We start from the raw sequence: 20,586 nt of genomic DNA, 5'->3' as shown, positions 1-20,586 counted from the left end.
AACCTTCTTAGTAGGGGAGGTTTCGTCTACAAGATCCAAAAAGGGAAAGGCACAATAAGCCTCTTTTGGCTGCGGTGCCGTGGGGCGTAGATCCCCACATCCCGATAATCTAATCTAGCTAAGGAAAATTTAGAACAACTTAGAAGTTCCTGGAGAAAAGTTGAAAGAGAAAAACCATCGATTTTTCTTCCCAGATTGTTTTTTTTTTTTCTTGTCAACTAATTTACAAATTATTTGCATTGCGTAATATTTTCTTCCTTTCCTATGTGACACAATTATTATGAAATCTCAAACTTGACTAACATGTGTACTTTCCAAAGGGAAAACATTTGTACGCAAGCGCATAATATTCCACAAGGTAACTTATTAATTTCTGAAAGTAAGACCTCCACTCCCGATTGGTCCCAATTAAATGCACCATGTTAAGATGTAAACAACATATTTACGTTAGTGCCATTACGTCAGAGAGTTAATCTAATTCAGAATTTAGGTTCACAGCAATAGCAGTTAACATATTAGGAATTTTTTTTTTTAATTTAATTTAAAAAAATAAAATGAAATCCAAGACCCTTGACATTGTTGACAGACTCCTGATCTAGAACAAGGACGGGTAAACTTAAATTACGTTCAGGTATTTTTTTTCTCTAAACTGAAGATTGATTGCCAATCATCTTAACCAGATTTATTGTTAATTTTTGAACGGTCAGATAGAATAAGGTGAAAATGAACGGTGTACAGTCTTTCACGAATTCTTTTCAAAAACTTTCAAATTAGTGAACATTTGACTTGTATCAAAAGACTAAGAAATAAATTTAGTCTTTGTAACATGAAGGGAAAGTTAAGTACCTTCTGCAGGCCAAAATTTCACTTCCTTCATTTCCTTTTTTGAAATCTCGAAAATGTTGAGGACTAGATTTCCCACAGAGAAATGGTAGTTCCAGAACAGAGAAAAATTGAAGGACTGCCATGCTAGTCTTAGTTTACCTCTCTAAAATTTACTTGATCTGGCATTATCCTGTTAAGACTCAGTCTGAGTGTACTGAGGTTGTGGGATTGCTGCAAGGAATAATAGTTAGAATTTCTGGGAGTGATCACTCACTCTTCAGCAGTGTTAGGTGATGAAAAAACTCTTAGTGACTCTAGATTAGATTAGATTCTAATAGGGCGGCCCTTAAGGCCTACACCACTGCGACCCCTTTGGATCTAATGTGGCTCCCCCACCACTCTAAAGCTCACCCTCCAGACCTCACCCCCATATTTATCACTGATCAGACTCTTAATGCTGGAGACTCTAGTCACTAGAGCTGTCCCAGCTAGAGCACCGTCAGTTCGGTATAACCATTCCTTGCAATCAACTCAACTATTGTCTTCCCATATAAAGCCCTTTCTAAATATTCTGAAGATAGGATGAAAAATTAATGCCATTTTCAGTCATGACAAACTTTTATTAAGCCGATACTTTCGACCTAGGGTCTAGGACATCTTCAGGGCCAATTTTTACAAAGTTTACAATGTTTTACATCATTGGTTGGTATGTCTTCTCACTTGTCTGTTCATGGACTCAGTGATATGAGTCTGTCACCAAAAATAATGAACAGTAATTCTGAAGATAGTTTCTCCAAAGTGAGGACACAGGATTCTGCAATCCCCTCCACGTTGGTCTTCTTCTTTAGCCCACAAAATAAGAAAGAAGGCTAAGAAAGTCACCTCTTTGCTCTCCTAGATATTCTGAGGATGACAGTCTCAAATTAGGATAACTTAGGATTTACTGGAATATTACGAAAAATAAAAAGAGCGATTCCGCGATAATAAGGGATATAACCAATCTCTGAAATCCAATTCCTAAGATGGTACCCCATATTTAAAAAATTAAGGTGAATTAAAAAAAAGAAGAAAAAAGTATCCACTCCTCCCCAATCCTGATTCCCACCCACGCTCTTTAAGGAAATCTTAAAGAAGCTATGGGCTGAATAGCAAGGGGAAAAATCCATTCCTCCAAATCGATAGTTAGTAATTAATAATGTCAAAGTTCGCTTCGTGAAAGAGAAAGAAAGAGAAAAAAACAACCATTACAGGAGCTCGCTGATTCAATTTCATTAATTTGTTACAATATCATGGCTCCTAAGAACTCTTAGGGTGTACAATATCCTGTCTCTTTAAAAATTAATGAAGGAAGTCAGTCATTCATAAATATATGAAGACCAATTACTCCTCTTCAGTTAAAGAAGAAAAAAACCCGGATAGTCCAAGAGAGAGCCATCTTGTTATATCTCTGTCTGTCCAACAATGGAACCGATGAATCAATAAATTTCTTCTCAAATAAATGTTACACGCGTTTTTTCCTCCTTAGGATAAATTTCAAAGTAGGAAAAGACATTATTTAGACAGTAAACTGTAATAATGATTACAGTATTAGTTTATTTATTTTAAATTGATTCATAGAGCATCTACATACAAAAGTAGATGTCAAAGTCAAGAATAGCGCCACTTCTTACCGCAATTTAGTTAATAGAATTGTTTTTAAGTCTATTTTGAATGAAAAAAAGGCGCTGGAAATCACAAAGTGACCCTTTCACACCAATTTAAAATTTTAGTTAAGCATTTATATTCTATTAATATTCTAGAAGTGATGAGACCACGCATTATACTTGGATGACACTTTTAATTGAACAGATTTGTGATGGTGAATGGTTAAATATTGAGACTAATATTTTTGGAATTCTTGTTTAGATCCTGTAAACAAGTAAGGGCCAATAAGTCCCCTAGTGTGTATAAATCATCGAATGGCTTAGTATGAGATTTTTAGTGTAGCTTAAGGCTGTAGTTAAGTTTTAGGGTCGTTCGTTCCATTGCATGGTCTTCGTTGTCTCCTTGTACGATTTGTAAGGAGATTAATCTACCAACGGAACGAGCAAAACTCTGAAATAAATTTTATAGAGGAACAAAATATTCATTATTAAAACTTTCCTGTAGGAACCCATCTTGGTTTCCCTCATTTCCTATAAAAGTTAATATTCCCAAATTTTCTATAAAATATAGGGCATATCCTCGTGTATAAGTGTAAATTTTTGCAACTACGTTGATCAAATAGATTTCGAGAAAAGATGTTGCTTATATAAAAAATGGGCACAAACGGAGTTTTTAGAAATTGATTTTTGTTCTTGTTCTTATTGTGATATTTAATTTGGTTCTAACAAAAATTGAAACAAATTTTTTAATTACTAATTATATTAATCTCTGTAACAAAATTGTTATTGAAGAGTGATTCTCTCGGGATAATTCTATCAACAAAGTGCATTCAGTTATACGTATGGATGCAGGTGCATGCAGTTTTGTAACGTAAATGGAATCCACTAAGTCAGCCGGTATGCTATATTTGTTGCATTTTTTCATACCATGGACAATGTTTTGTATGTATAACATATTTTTTAAATATGTCCAAGTTGGCACATTTCATATTCTTCTTTTTATTTTTTAATGACCAACTTTTCTTTTAATTCAACAACTGTTAATATCAGCATTACTTTGCATGAATGGAAGATTTAATTTCTAGGAATATGTTTGTTTGCAAGCGATGTTTGTTGATTGAAATTGTTTGCATACCTAATTATGCATTAAATCATAACATTACAGTGATTAAACATTTATTCATTATGCACTATCTTAATCAATGAGCCATTCAATGCACTAATCGATTTAACTCTATTTTTCGATAACAGCCTAAAATCACTGCTCATCCTTTAAGTGATTGATTGTCTTCATGATTGCAGATTGTAGGCGTCTGTAAGTGAAAATATACTGGATTAACTAAGACTCTGTCTTACAGCTGTTCAAATCGACAATCTCTGCAGGCCTTGTGTGCATTGCTTATTATTATGTGTGTTGTTAGGAATGTTAGGGTGTACGCGCTCCCCGTTGGGGGGGGGGGGGGGAAGTGGATTAGCCACTACTTCAGGGTGCTTCGCATCCCTGCGGGTATCCCAGCCTAACAACATGAATACGAGCAACATATACTGTAACCAGCCCCAATACATTTACACAGTACACATAGGGGGCATAGTCATCTGTACAAGACTTATTAGCTCGGGGAACCGTTGTGTGCAGATTATGTCAGGATGAGGAGGATACGGCCTCTCACTGGCTGTGCTATGAAATCTTTGGCTCTTTGAGACCAAAAAGGAGATAGTAGCGCAAATAGAACTAGTAGGGAAAGTACGATACTCACAACCTTCTTAGTAGAGAAGGGTTTGCTTACTAGATCCAAAAAGGGAAAGGCACAATAAGCCTCTTGTGGCTGCGGTGCCGTCTCGATAATCTAATTCTAATCTAGGGATACCTTCAGGGACGCCAAGCACCCCTGAAGAAGTGGCTGGTCCATTTCTCTCAACAATAGTAATTCACGCAAACTATTCAGTTTATGAGCCTCGTAGATGTTTTTTTTTGGCATTGGCTTTCGCCATACAGCCAGCATCGTCTAGGTGCTTATCACTAGAATATCACTCACTCTCCATTCTTACTTATAAATACATTCGCTTCACACATTCATCTCTCTACTATATACAACTATTTACATACAAACTTACAACTAATGGATGGATCAGTACTCTATATTCCTGCCATCCTTATAGCTTTACCTAAATTAAAATAACGTAATCCTTCTCTAATCATTTTCTTCCATTCATTCTTATTGGCTATAACTTTTAAATACATCGTAGATGTTATTTTTACTCATAAATTTTATTATTTTAATAAAATACACTTTTCTCGGTCTCAAATTATTTCAATTTCGAAATTTTCGAAACTTCCTTTTCCGTGATACCTATAAAGAAGGCATTATTTTTCTTTCCGTTAGGTTGTTATATATTTTTTTTTAAAAAAATGTAGGTCAGTGATGTGTCTAAGACTGTCTTAACTCAAAATTATCTTTGACAAAAAAAGCCCCCTCCAAAAAAAAAATGCTGTTAACGGAAAAAGCATAAATGCACCAACAGTTAGATTATCCTTAGGGGGCCCAATTTACGTCATTCAAATACTGAATATTTTTTACCATCAACAACATCAACAAAAAAAAAAAAATGTGACGTAAATGCACAAAGAAAACAATATATACTGTTATAAAGTTTAGAAATAGAAGTAGTTAATCGCCAGCTGAGAACAGGTGTTTTGTTGATGCTGCATGCACCAATGGCATAAAAGTACTTATTTAGATCGTTATAATTCCTTACGGATACGGTGCGCCCGCTAACTTTAGGAGGTGTGAATGCAGTTCTTTTCTTTGAGATCTAGAGAGAGAGTGAGGAAATCTGGAACCGAAAGTCGAGGACTCCAGTAACATCAAAGACTCTTCATTCTTCTGAAGCCATTTCCAGAAGTATTGAGGCAGCTCCATTTTGCGTAACTCTCAAACCACGAAGTGAATATATGAAGTTGATAATTAGTTGTACTTCCTTTTCTTTTGCCGGAAACAATGACATCAAAATCAAATGAAATCAAATAAAGAGAAGACCATGTTTAAGCTCGTTGAGATTCTATACATTTATTATATTTTTTTGAGACACTTTGTCTCAAAATGAGTTTTCCCAAAAGATAAGCTTTGATCTCTGTTTAAAAACCCATTTGAGTGAGTCTTGAACAGTATTTAAGAGATAATTAACAGCTCAAGAGGCAGAGGTTATCTGCCTATAATAGAAGTAACCGCAATAATTTAGAATGCATTTAAACTAATTGAAACATTTAATAATGCACTATAAATCTTGTAATTCAGATAATCGCTGACAAAACTCAAGGAAAACATAACAAGAATTGGGAAGAATCGTTTAATAATATAATAACAAAAAAAAAAATAAAATAAAATAAAATAACTGACATCTGATTCAGCAGAAATATGTGAGTCATGCAAGCAAATAACTTGCCATTTATTTCGTCAAATATTGTAATCGTTATTCTGACCTTTATAGACTCTTTAACGTTATAATATGCAAAAGAGTTTTTGTTTTGTGAATAAGTAATTATTGTTTTATATGAATTGCTGCATAATTAATAAGAATTGTTATGAGCTTGTTTGTTTTCTTGTGGTTCAGGAAAAAGAGACTGTTACAGAATTTTTATTTTAGATTTTAGATTCTGAGTCAGACTTGGTCTTATTAAACTTCGCTAAGATACCAAATTTTTGGCGATCTATAGGAGTGAGACTTTGCTTTCAAGCAATTTTTCCACGACTTCCTCTAAGAATTTTCCTTAAATTTTTGGTTCTCTATTCACTAATTACCAGCCACAGTTTTTATTTGAAATGTTTTCCCGAGTAAAATGGAGTTTTTGAAAATTCTGTAAGGAAGTACGAAGTTTTGCTCGGGTAGTTCTACAGCGTTCAATCTATTTTACAAGTAATTGGTACCCAGTCGCCAATCTGCGCTGGTTGTGTTGAGTCCAGTGAAACTGTGCGGCACTCTGTAGTGGTGTGCCCCGTTTATTCTAAAACTAGGATTCCTCGTCTTCGGAAGGTCAAAATGTTTCCCTACCGGGAAACACTGGTTTATTCCAGGTTTATTCCAGTGCATTGTGGCGATTGAGTCGCCATGCTCCCAAGTGTCCTGTTCACTACTTTATCAGTTTATTGTACTGGCATCTGGCAAACTTTAGCCGGATTTGTTGTTTTTAAAGCCCCGGTATCTCTCATGAGATGAGGGGCGGGCGGTGAACAATGGGAACCATTTTGGATTGCCTGCGTTCCTTCCCCTTACTGGTGGAACCGCCCTTCTAATACAATCTACAATTGGTACCTGGAGAGACTTCCTGTGGAACCTTCTGCAGCACATGCTCATCCAGCTTCTTCTAGAAGGATTCTAGATAGGATACATTCTCTACGAATATCTAAAAACCAACCAGGCTCTCCAGGGGGAGTTCCAGGATGAGATGGAAGCCAGTAGTCCAGGGGGGTAACCTCTCATAGATGTCCAATTTATCCTTCTCCATTCCTAAGATGTGGCACCCAATATGAAGAAGTAGGGAATATTCTCAAAAGAGTATACTCCTACCCAAAATAAGAAAGTTGAAATATTGATAAACAACCTTTTATATAACAGTAACGGAAGGTAAACAAACTTCGAGCTAATCAGACTCCATTTTTTTTTTTTTAATTTGGTGCCAATCGTAATTACTTTGTTTTTTATCTAATCTTACCATGGATTCTCCAGTCAAAGTTGTACTTGCTGGAACTGAGATTTTTTTAAGGAAAGAAATTAAGTATCCCAGAGACCAAGGTCACACTGTAGAACTAATAGGAATACGGCCTACTTAATCTTAACTAATGATGCTGAACCATTCTTGAAGGCAGGATTCATCGCGATCTCTGCTTACGTCATTGCAATGGCTACTTGCTATATAATTAATTTCTAACAGTCTTTTTTTCCCCTAAACTATCAGAAAGTATTTAGCTAAATAAAATGTGATTAAGTCTGCAGTACTGTTGCTACTTTTACTCGAAGTTCTAATTCTCGAAAGTTTCTTTTAAAAAGAAGTCTTGGGTTACCCAGGAAGAGTTGTGGCGGAAAGAGGCTAGAGGACTTGCTTGTGAGAGGCATAGTTGAAATGGGAGTTTCCTGTATCAGGTTTTTGGGCAACCTGGGGCGATAAAAGGAATGTTAAGAGCTGAATGTATCGTAGTCCGGTTACTATGGATCAAAGTATTCTGGGTTTTACAGATTGAATTCTTTGATGCGTTTGGTTCACAGTTCTATTCCGTACACCCAGATGGGTTCCCAAATAGATGTATAAATTAGTCAGAATAAAATTTTACAGTTAATCAAAAGAAAGATTTCAATTACAGCATCCCATTTCTTATTTTATGAATTGCAATCTAAATTCTACAATACTATCTATTATTTCCATTCATCATAAACGAAAATTACGTAAATAAGATGGTGATCTAGCCGAATAGACAAGACGCTTCTGTTACAGTCGCTTGACTTGTGACGTCCGCGTTCCTAGGATCGGAACTGAGACTCGTTGTGGACAAGGTCGCCAACAGAACTAAGGCGTACATAAAATTGGTAGGGGGTGTTTACTCTTTTTTTTTCTATCGCACAGACAGACAAACAAGTTCAACGTTCCTTAATAAATAATTTACATTTATTATATTTTATTTTATAGCGATATTTATTTATATTATTTATTTTTTTATTAAGATATAAAATTCACTGTTGAATTCATTTACATAAATTGTTACAATATCAATTTGGTTTTTGAAAGACTCTAGGCTCAGTCAGTTAGGTATCATTTGTCTCTCTCTTGTTATCACTCTTTCACTTTCTAATTCCAGAAAATGTAAGCAAGCGTATCAAAATTTGACCGGAAATACATGTTTAGAGGTAAACTACGTACGAAACAGCTGTTTTTTTTTTTCTTTTTTCTGAATTGTAAAATACAAATTCGATATTTCGCTTAATAGTTTACACAGGAAGCGATAATAAGGGTTTGGCGGAAATCTGCCAACCTGGAAGTGTCATTTTACTAAAAATTGTTTTTTGAATATTTCCTCAAAAATATGGCTGCTACAAAAATTTTCTTGATCTACCTGATGTTACTAATTGTGTGTGTTGTGTGAAGATTCCTGTGTTAACTGTTTATTAGGAAAGTGGATTAGCTATTAAGTTAGCGTATCGTATTCCCACGCGGAGGTCCCGAGTTCGAATCCAGCTACGGTCGTAAGTTTATTTTCTTATTATTCTTTCTAGGAGCTCACTGGTTCTTTTTATAACGTTCTTTTTCGTTTAATTTTTGTTTTTATCGGATTTTCATTCTTTAAACTTTAAAGTAGTGATCTTCAGTTACTAACTGTAGCTTATCGCCCAGATTAGCCTATAATCGTCTCCCTTCGTCACAACTTATTTTACCAAAAAAAGAATTGAATCACCAATAAAATCCACCAATCTATTTAAAATCATCGTACGTCCTCAAATTTCCCCTTGAGTCTTAACCTGGGTATTTTCATTTTTGTTTACGAAATCAATTTACGAAGAAACCGGAAATATAATTATAATAATACTTGGCACTTACTTAGACCATTTTCGTGAAAAATTTATCTGCAATTTAAAAAAGACAAAAAAAACAGGGGCCTTATTGCCAACTTGGAAAAGTTAGTTGCCAAATATAATTGGGATATCTTCTTTTTTAAATCTTGTTTTTGGTGGTCATTAAACTCTGTGCCGAATATAAAGGAAACAGAATCATTAATTATTTTAAATGTCATTAGTAGATTATAAATTAGAATATTTTTTTAATTATTAAGTGAATGACAAAGTATTATTTATTATCAAAATTTAATAATATTAGAATTTTGCCAATGAATTTAAAATGATTTACAATTATCAGTTTAGAAATACTATTAATCAGAGATATAATATATTAAACAATAATTGACCCGCGGACAACTACTGACAGAACTTCGTGGCTTTGAGGCCAGCAAAAGCTGGTAGATTGGACTTTTCAAGTCGCATGATGGTTTTTGGCAAAATTTTCTCTTGTAAAAGCTCCATCTGCTTCGGATACCCTAAGGAACAGGCATTCCCAGGCTAGTTTCTGCTCAAAAAGCTAACCCTGCTGTCTCTCTCTCAATGGCCGGTTTTTCTAGTCAGAAATCCGGGATGCACATGGGAACACAGAATTCTTGTACCAAGCCCAGTCCATATCTTAACCGTTGTAAGTTACAGTATATTGTAGTTGATCCTATCTGAATAGTATGTTCTTAGAAACAGGTCAAAGATATGAACTACATGAAATTGCATTTTTAATTACCATTTTTGCATTAATAATTCACTCCGTTTAGAGTAGGCATTTTATTAAAAATTTGTCGACACAATGAGTATATACGATAATTATACCTTTTGAATATCACTACCAAACGATTTTAAACTAAGATAATATGAAAAATGTCTGGGGATTTCCCCTCCTTGCCCCCTCCACCAAAAATTAATTTTCTAAAGAAGGAAAAAAAGAGAAATACTTGCGAGTCTTTAAAATATCAACGTAATTTCTTATTGCCATAAATTTCTATAACTTGCAACACAAGGTGGCCTAGCCTAGCGCATTCTGCATAATACAATACACAAACTTTCACAAAGGGAATTCTGTTAATTTCCGGTTTGAATGAAAAAAATAAATAAATACTTTATTTGACTTTACTCCAGAGGTCTTTCTAGATTTTTCTTTTGAAGAGACTATTTACTTTATCTTAGATTTGTACATTTAAAGATTACGTTTTGAGGCACACTGTTGTTAGAGACAGTAGATATAAAAGTCAAGATATAAAAGGAAAAATCGTGTGGGATTCGAATTTTTTGTTTACAGGAACAGTTTCGAGTCAAATAACCCTTTTAATTTGAATATTTTCTTCTAAGAAAAGAATCATTTTGTGGGGTCCTATGGGAGAGAGAGATGAAATTGGAAATTTTTCCTGAAAAACTGCCATTTCAGTAAATTGTATGGTTCTGTTTTCTTTTACTGCCAGTGCTAATAAAGTTTTAAACAAGAATCTGATCTGATAAAAGAAAAAAATCTAAGATGGAAATACACAGAAAAGTATATCGATAAGTTTCGATATCGTATTATCACAGAGAATATAAGTTTTAAAAATTTAAAACAAAAGTTCCGTTTGTGAGTTTGTATGTGGGGGTGGAAAAAAATATCTCAAACATCGATAAATCGTTCTGAAGTACAAAAATTTTGGAAATTATGTTACACGTTTTTTAAATCGCGGCTTCCAACACAAACTTATCGATGAAAATTCCGAAGCGTCATTTTTTTTCTGCATGAATTATCTATTTGATTTTAATGGATGAAAAAATTAATGCCTAGGGATCTAGTGACTAGGTCATCTTCAGGGCTAATTTACAATATACTGTTTTACATTATTAGAGGCTTCAGTCCAAGAACAGACAAGTCAGAAGACACACCAACCCTCTAATGATGTAAAACAGTATATTGTAAATTAGCCCTGAAGATGACCGTAGTCCCTCGGTCGAAAGCTCGGTTTATAATGACTGAAACTGGCATTAATTTTTCATCCTATTGAAACTATGATTCAGTCACCAAAAATAGTGAACAGTATTTTTTTTTATTTTTATCTAAAATGACCGGAGATAGATTTATAAGTAAAGTGTGTAACTTTGATGTACGAGGGTCGTTTGAAAAGTCCGTGCAAAAATAAAAACTACTTAATTTTTTGGGGTAAACCTTTTTTATTTTTCAACATAGTCTCCTTTTAGGCTTATACACTTCGTCCAACGCTGCTCTAGTTTGTTGATCCCTTCCGAATAATAGGATTTGTCCAAGTCTGAAAAATAGCCATTCGTTTCTGCAATCACTTCCTCGTTTGAATAAAATCTTTTTCCCGCCAGCCATTTCTTCATATTGGGGAAGAAATAGTAGTCCGAGGGAGCCAAGTCTGGAGAATAGGGGGGATGTGAAACGAGTTGGAACCCTATTTCCATTAATTTTGCGACCACAACTGCTGAGGTGTGAGCTGGTGCGTTGTCGTGATGGAAAAGGACTTTTTTTGTGGGCCAATCGTGGGCGTTTTTCTTGCAGCTCGGTTTTCAAACGGTCCAATAACGATGAATAATATGCATCTGTAATAGTTTTACCCTTTTCCAGATAGTCGATGAGGATTATTCCTTGCGAATCCCAAAAGACAGTCGCCATAATCTTTCCGGCCGAAGGAACGGTCTTCGCCTTTTTTGGCGCAGATTCCCCCTTGGTAACCCATTGTTTAGTTTGTTCTTTGGTCTCAGAAGTGTAGTGATGTATCCATGTTTCATCCACAGTGACGAAACGATGCTTAAAGTCCTGCGGATTCTTCTGGAACAGCTGCAAACCGTCCTTGCAACACTTCACACGATTTCGTTTTTAGTCAAGCGTGAGCAATCGCGGCACCCATCTTGCGGATAGCTTTGTCATGTCCAAATGTTGATGCAAAATATTATTTACCCGTTCATTCGAGATGCCCACAGCACTAGCAATCTCACGCACCTTCACTCTTCTGTCATCCATCACCATATCATGGATTTTATCAATGATTTCTGGAGTAGTAACCTGAACAGGGCGTCCAGAACGTTCAGCGTCACTTGTGCCCATATGGCCACTCCGAAAATTTTGAAACCACTTATAAACTGTTCTAATCGAAGGTGCAGAGTGACCATAATGTTTATCAAGCTTCTCTTTAGTCTCCTGAGGCGTTTTGCCTTTCATAAAGTAATGTTTAATCAACACACGAAATTCTTTTTTGTCCATTTTTTGAAAATCACTCGACTTCCTCGATTCAAACGATTGCCAAACACAAAGAAATAGACCGATCTGGCTGAAACTTGGTGTGTGTTTTTCCAAGAGATGCTACTAACTAAACATAACCTCTATACTCGCCAGTGGTGCTATCTCTCTGACTTTGCACGGACTTTTCAAACGACCCTTGTAGTATAAAATATACTATTTTATGTAACCTCGGAATACTATATAATTTTTTTATTTTATTTTAAGTTAAAAATATTTTTTAATTTAAGAAAATTGAATGATTTTAATCGAAAATTTTTGTATAAAAGAATGATGATCAAGGCATTTGTTTGTTTTTTTTTTTTTTGACCATCATCACCATCATTATTACTGTAAAAAACAACTTCAGTTAAATGCTTCAAACAATTATTGTTAGGTAAATACAATAAAAATTAGGTAAGGTATTAACAATTTATGGCATAATATGTGGTTTTCCCCAGAGTGTTTATAAATAGATTCACACAATCTTTCCCTACCCCCGCCTTACCCTTGTCACGGAGTTTTTGACGTAAAATGCAAGTCATCAATATGTTCATTATTATACAAATATTTAGCCTTTTTGATTCATGCTCAACTTTCTGCATGAACGGTACTGCATGTATAAATAGTAATAACCTATTTCAACTAGATGAAACCATTACAAATCTTACAAAATTTAAAGAATTAATTTTTTTATTCCCCCCCCCAAAAACCACAAAACAAATTTTAAATAGAATCATAGTAATCATTTGCGAGAAAATCCTTTAAAAAAAAAAAAAAAAATCAATCAATCAATAAAATCTAGCTAACTTTTTTTAAGAATAAAACTAGAGCAACAAACGCTAGAATAAAACAGTTGAATTTGCATATGCCGGCGAAATCTGTTGGCGGAATCTTTACAACAGTTAACTGACATAAACCACCACTAGGTGCCACTACCGCCCAAAAATAAATCAATATGGCGCAAATTATGAATTAGATTTAAGTGGGTGAAAATTATTTATTAATCTCTTACCTCCTTTCTCAGTTTCATTTTATTAATTCATACGATTTCTTATTTTATTATATTTTTTTTTTTAATATTACCAAATAAATATATTGGAGAAAGGTTGTGCTGAATATGAGATAACAGTACGGTGAAGGTTTTTCTTTTACTTTGACACAGAAATTGACCACCTTCATTGCCATTAATCGAATTTTCTCAGGGAAATATTTTAAATTAAAATTATACAACTATTTTTCCTTAATAAGAATACCAAGTTAAATAGAACATCGTAAGCACAGTTTTCACGAAAACCTCAGCGAAAAAAACAAACTGTAAATTCGTTTTAGTCGAATGGTACTTCCGTTATTAAACGCAGAGTGTAATTATGTTATACCAGAGAAACTATAGATATAAGCAGCACGCCAAAGTTGAAATGTATTGCGGTAATAGGTTCGAATCCTTGGGCTTGATTTTTTTTTTTTTATTATTAAATGTGTTAAAAAATAAACAATAAAATGTGTATTTAATCTACACGGCCTTTGATTTGGTGCTTTGATGCCAAAGTTATTTACTTATTTACTGTATCGTGTAATTAAGAGTAAACTATAAGGGTAAGGCTAAATGGTTAGCTGAATACTGGATTTCAACGTGGAGATCTCGGGTTCGAATCCAGCTGCTCTGGCCTTTAGATTTTCTCTTTCTAAAAAAGCTTCTTATAGCTCACACTGTCCGGTATTACATAGCATTGTTTGTAACGAGAGAACACTGTACGAAGGGCAGCAGTAAAAAAAATATTTCCTTCTGAAATTCAGCAGGCATTTGCATTTATTTCAGACATGTTACCCAACTTTAAACTTAGTTTGCTAAGTTCTCTGAACCGGAAATAGCATATTACGACTTCTTTGGGTTTTCCAAAATCGCCAGACAAAAGTTTCAGTTTGAACTCGGATGTATTAGGTCTACCACAGAGGTTTGAAACTTCTATCATAGGTTACAATGATTTTAAAGATGAACTGGGTGGAGCTATGACGTATTCAAGCTTCCTTCCTTTAAAAATAAGTTTCATTACAAGGAATTTATGCCATTTAAAGTGTGAGAACAAATTCTAGTTTAAAAAAAAAACACAATATAATTAAATGAAGTGAAATTAAAAATGACCTAATAATTTCACAATCTACAATACAGTGCTACCTAGCAGTATTGCAATGTACTAAACACTATTTTAGGGTTTCCATTATCGGCGGCACTAACACGCTCTTATGTGTGGCCGTGATACTAAATTATTTCTGCTCTAACTTCATAGATTGCATAACTGGTTATTATTTTTTTATTCACCCAGCATGTGATAAATTTTGCTATTTTATGAGCATTTATTGCGAATTTAATTATCATTAACCAAAAATATTATCACAATGGAAGCAAAGAAAATTTTCCAAAAACTAACAAAATGGTGGACTAATTTAATGTCAATTTGCAATTAATACACGTTAATAGACGTTAACTTACCACAACGCTCAGGCTGAAACAGGCCGTTCACCGAGTTATTCTTTCCTGCAACACAGAGATTATTTTGAATTCATGAATGGGGAAATGAAAAAATAAAATGGAAATCAAATTTCCTCTCTCTCTTTCACTTTCACCATAAATATTTGACGTCAAACTTTCGTAAAAGAGTTGTCACCGGTGATTTATGTTTTTTTGGTTTCCTGTATTTAGAAACCAAAGGAAATGGACCAGTGTTAAGTGTGAAGCTCATTTCTAACTTTAAATTTCGTTTTGGAACTCCCTAACTGGACCTAACCAATTTAGCCATCCTAATTCCCAATCATTAGTACCGCTCGATTGCATTCCTTGCCAATCCCGAGGAGCTCTTTTGATGCGGAAGAATACACCACTTTTTTAGGGAGTCTCAATTTATATAGGCAGCAAAAAAAAGTATGCGTTCTTTGGGGAGAGTATTATGGCTTTTAGGGAGTAAAAGGAAGTGATAGATAGCCCTTAAATTTTAAAAAATACCTTCAAAAGCCTCGATTTGTCTGAATGAATTTCCGGTGAAGGTAAGCGCGATGCTCAAGAGCACAATGGCTAAGATCTGAAAGAATAAAAAGGCTCTTGGCAGTAGAAGGCAATATAATATTCTAAATCTGCCAAAGACGATAAACATGGTACAGATACTGGCACACTAAGAATGGCTCAGGAGATTTTAAGGTGGCTACTATGCTTTAACAAGACGTAGAGAGGTAGACCGAGACCGGGGGATTGGCAGCACTGTATCCAGGAGGATTATAACCTGCGGGGAACTACGAGCTGTGGCTATTAAATAACGAGACTATTGCTGTAAAACATTTTATTTTAAATTTATACATATTTAGTTATTATCACCTTCGATATACACCCCTCCCCTATCCCTAAAACGCTTCCATGCGAATTTACCATTGTTCGAAACAGTGCTGGAAGTGGTCTTTTTCTCTGAGCCACCTGCATGACGCGTGCCGCTTTTTCTTTCACAGCTTCAATGGACTGAAATCGTGTTCCTTTTAATGCAGATTTGACTTTGGGGAAGAGATAAAAGTCACATGGGGGGCCAGGTCAGGCGAATAAGGCGGATGGCCTAAAACTAAGATGTTGTACTTGGCTAGAAACGTCTTGACAGACAATGCAGTGTGAGTGTTGTCTTGATGGAGAACCGCCATGACTTGTTCTTCCACAAATCGGGTCGTTTTTTTTCCTTACTCTTTTACCAGAGTTGAGCAAGCACCTCACGATAGTAATGTTGATCAATTATAATCGATATTTTCATCCATTTTGGACGTGGAAGGGCGACCTGGGCGGTCATCATCTCCGAAGTCTTCTCGGCCATCTTAGAAACGCTTGAACCACTCAAAAACTTGCGCACGTGATAAACATTCATCGCCATAAACTTTTAATAAAAGATAAGTTTCAGTAGCGGTTATACCAAGTATAATGTGAAATTTCACGACAATTCGTTGCTCTACTACATGTGTAGTATCATGTTTTTGGCAAAACGAAACTAACACCTCTTGCATACAAACGACGATTCCGGTTAGACAGATTTCTCAATAAACACGTGAGACGCTGCAATCGAAAGAGAAGGCTTTAAACTCTGCATAGCTGTCGGTCGTTAGGATTTGGCGCATGCATAGTTCATCTGTAGCAGCATCAGTCTCATTATTTAATAGCCACACCTCGTATAGAACAGTGACTGCCTGGACAGTAATATTTGGAAGGATAAGATCCAGGTAACCTTCAGGAAAAGCTTGATTAAAATAAGTGGGGGAATAAAAAAAGATGAAGATACTCTTAACAGCTTACTGATTCCTCCGATAAAATTATTCCAAATCTATTGACGAACCAAAGAAATTTTGCGATAACAAGATATCACCAATTTAGCCTTCAAAGGAAATGCTCCTTAACCTCCCTAACTTACTAGGGCTATTTTAAGATATTTAGAACTGTTCTGCTCCTTTTCGGCGCTATCCACGTCTCTCTCTCAAGATAGAAATGTTTCTTAAACAAACGGCTAAAACAAGAACTTTATTGACATTCGCTTAAAAAACAAGACGTGTCTATTTTTAGCCTATTAAGGATAAATTAGTTAAGACAAGGTACTTTTAAAACTAGTTTCATGTTTTACAAAATCAGATCAAGTTAAAAATAGAGCAGTTTCAGCAAAGCTTTAAGTGAAGTTGAGTGCTAAATATTGTAGCTTAAATATTTCCTGTAAACTTTTAGAGAGAGAGAGAGAGTGAGAGAGAAGTATAAGTTCTGATCACGTGTAGTTATCACGATTAACTTTGCATGTTTTTAGCAACCAAAATCTGTGCAACTATTGAATGAGAATAAATTACCTAGAGTACTGAGCTTGAACAATTTTATCTAGATTTGATTCCCACTCTATATTGTTGGTTATTTAGATATTCTAAACGATTCCATTGATAATGTTCTAAATCAGTGATGGCGAACCTATGACACGCGTGTCGGTGCTGACACGCGAGCTCATTTTGGGTGGACACGCATCTTCAAAGATGAAACATTTCATAATTCAAATATTTGTCTCTCACAACGGCCAGAGTTGGTTATTAATAATAATATTATTACTTACGTTAATAATAATTAATAATTTAATTCTGAATTGTTCAATTATATATAAATATATATTATTTGATTTTTTATGTTAAGTGTCAATGAAATATGTATAACAAGTCTCTAAATGTAAATCATTGGTTTCATAATTTTGGTTTTTGTATTTTAAATGGCATTAAACAAATAATTAACTTAAAAAAATTATAAATATTTCTATTTTTTTTAGTCTTTACTTTTGTGATGTGTGGACACGCCACGAAAATTATTATGTTTCGAGTTTTCAAAATTTTGACACATCGAGCTCAAAAGGTTCGCCATCACTGTTCTAAATCATACTGATTTACCCCTTTTGGGAGTTAGATACTAAGTTGTGGGAAATTAGGATACAAATTTACATAAAACCAGGTTTGCAACTCTTACTTGCCTTCCTCTTAAATAATTACTTACAGCACAGAGTTTTGGGGATTCGAACCTTTCTTAATGAACTCAAGAGTGAGATTTGTGGCGTAATTATTAGGAAATTAATATTTCTACAAGGCATTATTTCCTTCTGATCTAGCTTTTATAGGGAATCCATTTTGTAGAATGTATAGCAAGAAAGGTAAACAGTATTTACTCAATTTGTAATTAGATTTTCGACGACCCTGAAGGTTGGAAGCTAGAAATCTGACATAGAACTATCTCTCGCACTCAGTCATGGCTTTACAGAAGATATGAGTTAGAATAGTGATGGCGAACCTATAACACACGTGTCAAAGGTGACACGCTAACTCATTCTGGGTGACACGCATTGACAGAGACAAAAAATTATTATAAAATTTTAAATAATTTAGCCGAGTACTTTGAAGAAATTACGGTAATAATTGAGAATAAGTATCTTGGCAAACCTTCCTCAGATCAATTACCATAAAGTGGGACATTTAATAAATCTTTTTTTTTTCTACTGTGATTGCAAATATCCAAAAATTATGAATATTTCTATATTGAGACGGCACCAGAGGTTAGGTAGGGTTTTCCAAAATTTTGACACGCCGAGCTTAAAAGGTTCGCCGCCATCACAGAGTTAGAAGAAGACTGAGCATACGAGTACATAAGATCTGAGAGCTCTATCCCTGAATAGAGTCCCTGCCAGAATTATCTCATGTAAATGAAAGTATTATTTCATGTAAATAATAGAATGTGTTTCTCGAAAGTCTACAAAAAAATAAATAAATAAATAATTACTTATCCCTTTACATACTAAATCACTGAATAACACAAAATCATTTACCTGAAATAACTTTTAAATTCTTCATCTGAATAAAGATCAATTACACTGATAGCTAATAATACGTGGCCTAAGTTTTCGCTTTACATCATTGCGATTTTGTAAAATTGCATTCCACTCTTCACCGGAACTAGATAAAGAACTTTCTAAAGCATGATTAATAAATATCTAATATTTAATATAAATATATTATATAAATATAATAAAGATATTTTAATTTTATTTAAACGTAAATTTATTAAAAATACTCCACTAAAATGTAATATAAAAAATTGAATTATATATATTTTTTTAATATGTCACCTTTACCAATAATTAATAAAGTTTATCATAACTGCTTATAAACGGGGTTAAAATTAAAAATCAACCTCTTCAAGCTTCTGACTTATTTTCGAGGCCGCCATTTGTAATGTTTACATGAACGGTTAAAACGCCCATAGACCATTCCACTTGGGTTTTCGATTGCAACGCTCGCAAGCAAGTGGAACGGGCAAAATCGCGGTCGTGAGCGTGGTCGTTGTGGTCGCTTAGTGGAACGCACCCTAAGATAATTATCAAAACGCAGCTAATAAATAAATAATAATCAATAATCAATATGAAAATGCTAAAGCAGGTATAGTTAGTATGACTAAGGGAGTCTGTCTTGAAGAAGGGATATGTCTGGTGAGGATGACGTGTAATGATTTAATAATTACCGCGTACAGTCCAGCCAGTACCAAGAAGACAATGATTGAAATGAGAAACAAAGACAGCGTCTTATCTGATTCTATGTGTGACGGTGGGCAGCTTTTGTTTTGAATACTTCAATGAGAGCTATTGATGGTAATGGAAAGAATATGCTGTGATGATTAATAGATGTACCAAGGAAATCACAGCTGCAAAAATTGTTGTGGCCAGGTGTGTTTGCAACTAAATGAGATTGTTAATCAGATTGGTGGTGGCCTTAATTAATCATTTATAGGTTATGCCAGGTGAGTTTGGTTTCTTTTAAAAACTTTGGGAGGTTGTGTCTAAGTAGCGTTTCCAGACTAAGTTGGTTTCAAAACTGTGTAATTATTAGGAGTTAGTGAAGGATTTGCTCGCTCTTGGGAAGACCGTTTAGACAACGAGGAGTTTTCTTTGTTGATTTTTGGGAAGCTACCTTTGTAAAATCTCTGGAAAAGGCCGTAGAAATGGGATTGGTGCGTAGAACACCAGTGATGTGTTATCCCGAACAACTGATTACCCACTCTAGCTGGGGCTACCATCTATTGGTGAAAATATATCTTACTAGAATCCACATAGTCTTGAGGAGGATCTATTTTAGAACTTCTAGGGAGGAGCTTAGGGAGCGTTAAGAAGGTGAACGGTTAACCTAAACTTTCGATACCCTAAATTCTTCCTAGGGAACCTAGATATGTTTTGTTTCATTATCTGGGAGCGCTGCAGGCTAAGTGGTCTAATTGTTAAAAATCCTGTAAAATTTTGTACAGTTTGATAGTTTTGCCGCACTCTTTCTTGTAGATTTGAAGTTTGGAGACTTTTGATGCTCCTTTTGCTTTAAATAAGAAAAAAAAAAGAAGAAGAATAGTATGTTAATTTAATTAGTTCAAATCAACCGAAACTTAAAAGATCTAATGTGGCTCGCATAATATCATTGTTTGATCAATGTGTATGCGTTTGTTTGAGACCCTGTAATGAGTTCATAAGTGTGAGCGAGTGTTTATGACATTGATCGAGTGAAATTTTGTTCAGAGTTCGCTGCAAAGAAAGATTTCTTCAGGTTGTAAAAGTCAACCTCTCCAGCTCATCGTGGCACCACGGCGATCTCTAGCACAGGTTTTGGTGGACTTGAACTTAGATCTTGATAGACTCGAGACATGAATTTGGCGGAATTATTATTAAAAAGTGAAGATTATCTAATTAATCTCTTCACCCTTTAAAGGTAACT

The 20,586-nt window shown here is 34.7% G+C and overlaps 1 protein-coding gene and 1 long non-coding RNA gene across 4 annotated transcripts in view; one reads left to right on the top strand and one right to left on the bottom strand.

Annotated features, from left to right (window-relative positions):
• The window catches only part of LOC141461368 (uncharacterized), a 214,602-nt gene that overhangs the window by 155,236 nt on the left and 38,780 nt on the right, over nucleotides 1–20,586 (top strand). The window lies entirely within an intron of this gene.
• LOC141461364 (uncharacterized) overlaps nucleotides 1–20,586 on the bottom strand; it is a 159,285-nt gene that overhangs the window by 116,186 nt on the left and 22,513 nt on the right. Inside the window, exon 2 of the mRNA XM_074142366.1 lies at nucleotides 14,792–14,836. The gene's annotated coding sequence lies outside the window, so the exon portion shown is untranslated. The remainder of the gene's footprint in view (nucleotides 1–14,791; nucleotides 14,837–20,586) is intronic.

The sequence above is a fragment of the Rhodnius prolixus genome, unplaced genomic scaffold, assembly GCF_049639745.1.
Source record: "Rhodnius prolixus isolate KJV_2025 unplaced genomic scaffold, Rpr scaffold_6, whole genome shotgun sequence".
In the NCBI taxonomy this organism is placed as follows: Eukaryota; Metazoa; Arthropoda; class Insecta; order Hemiptera; family Reduviidae; genus Rhodnius; species Rhodnius prolixus.
The sequence above is the reverse complement of the archived record's forward strand: the minus strand, read 5'-3'. Positions and strand labels throughout refer to the sequence as shown.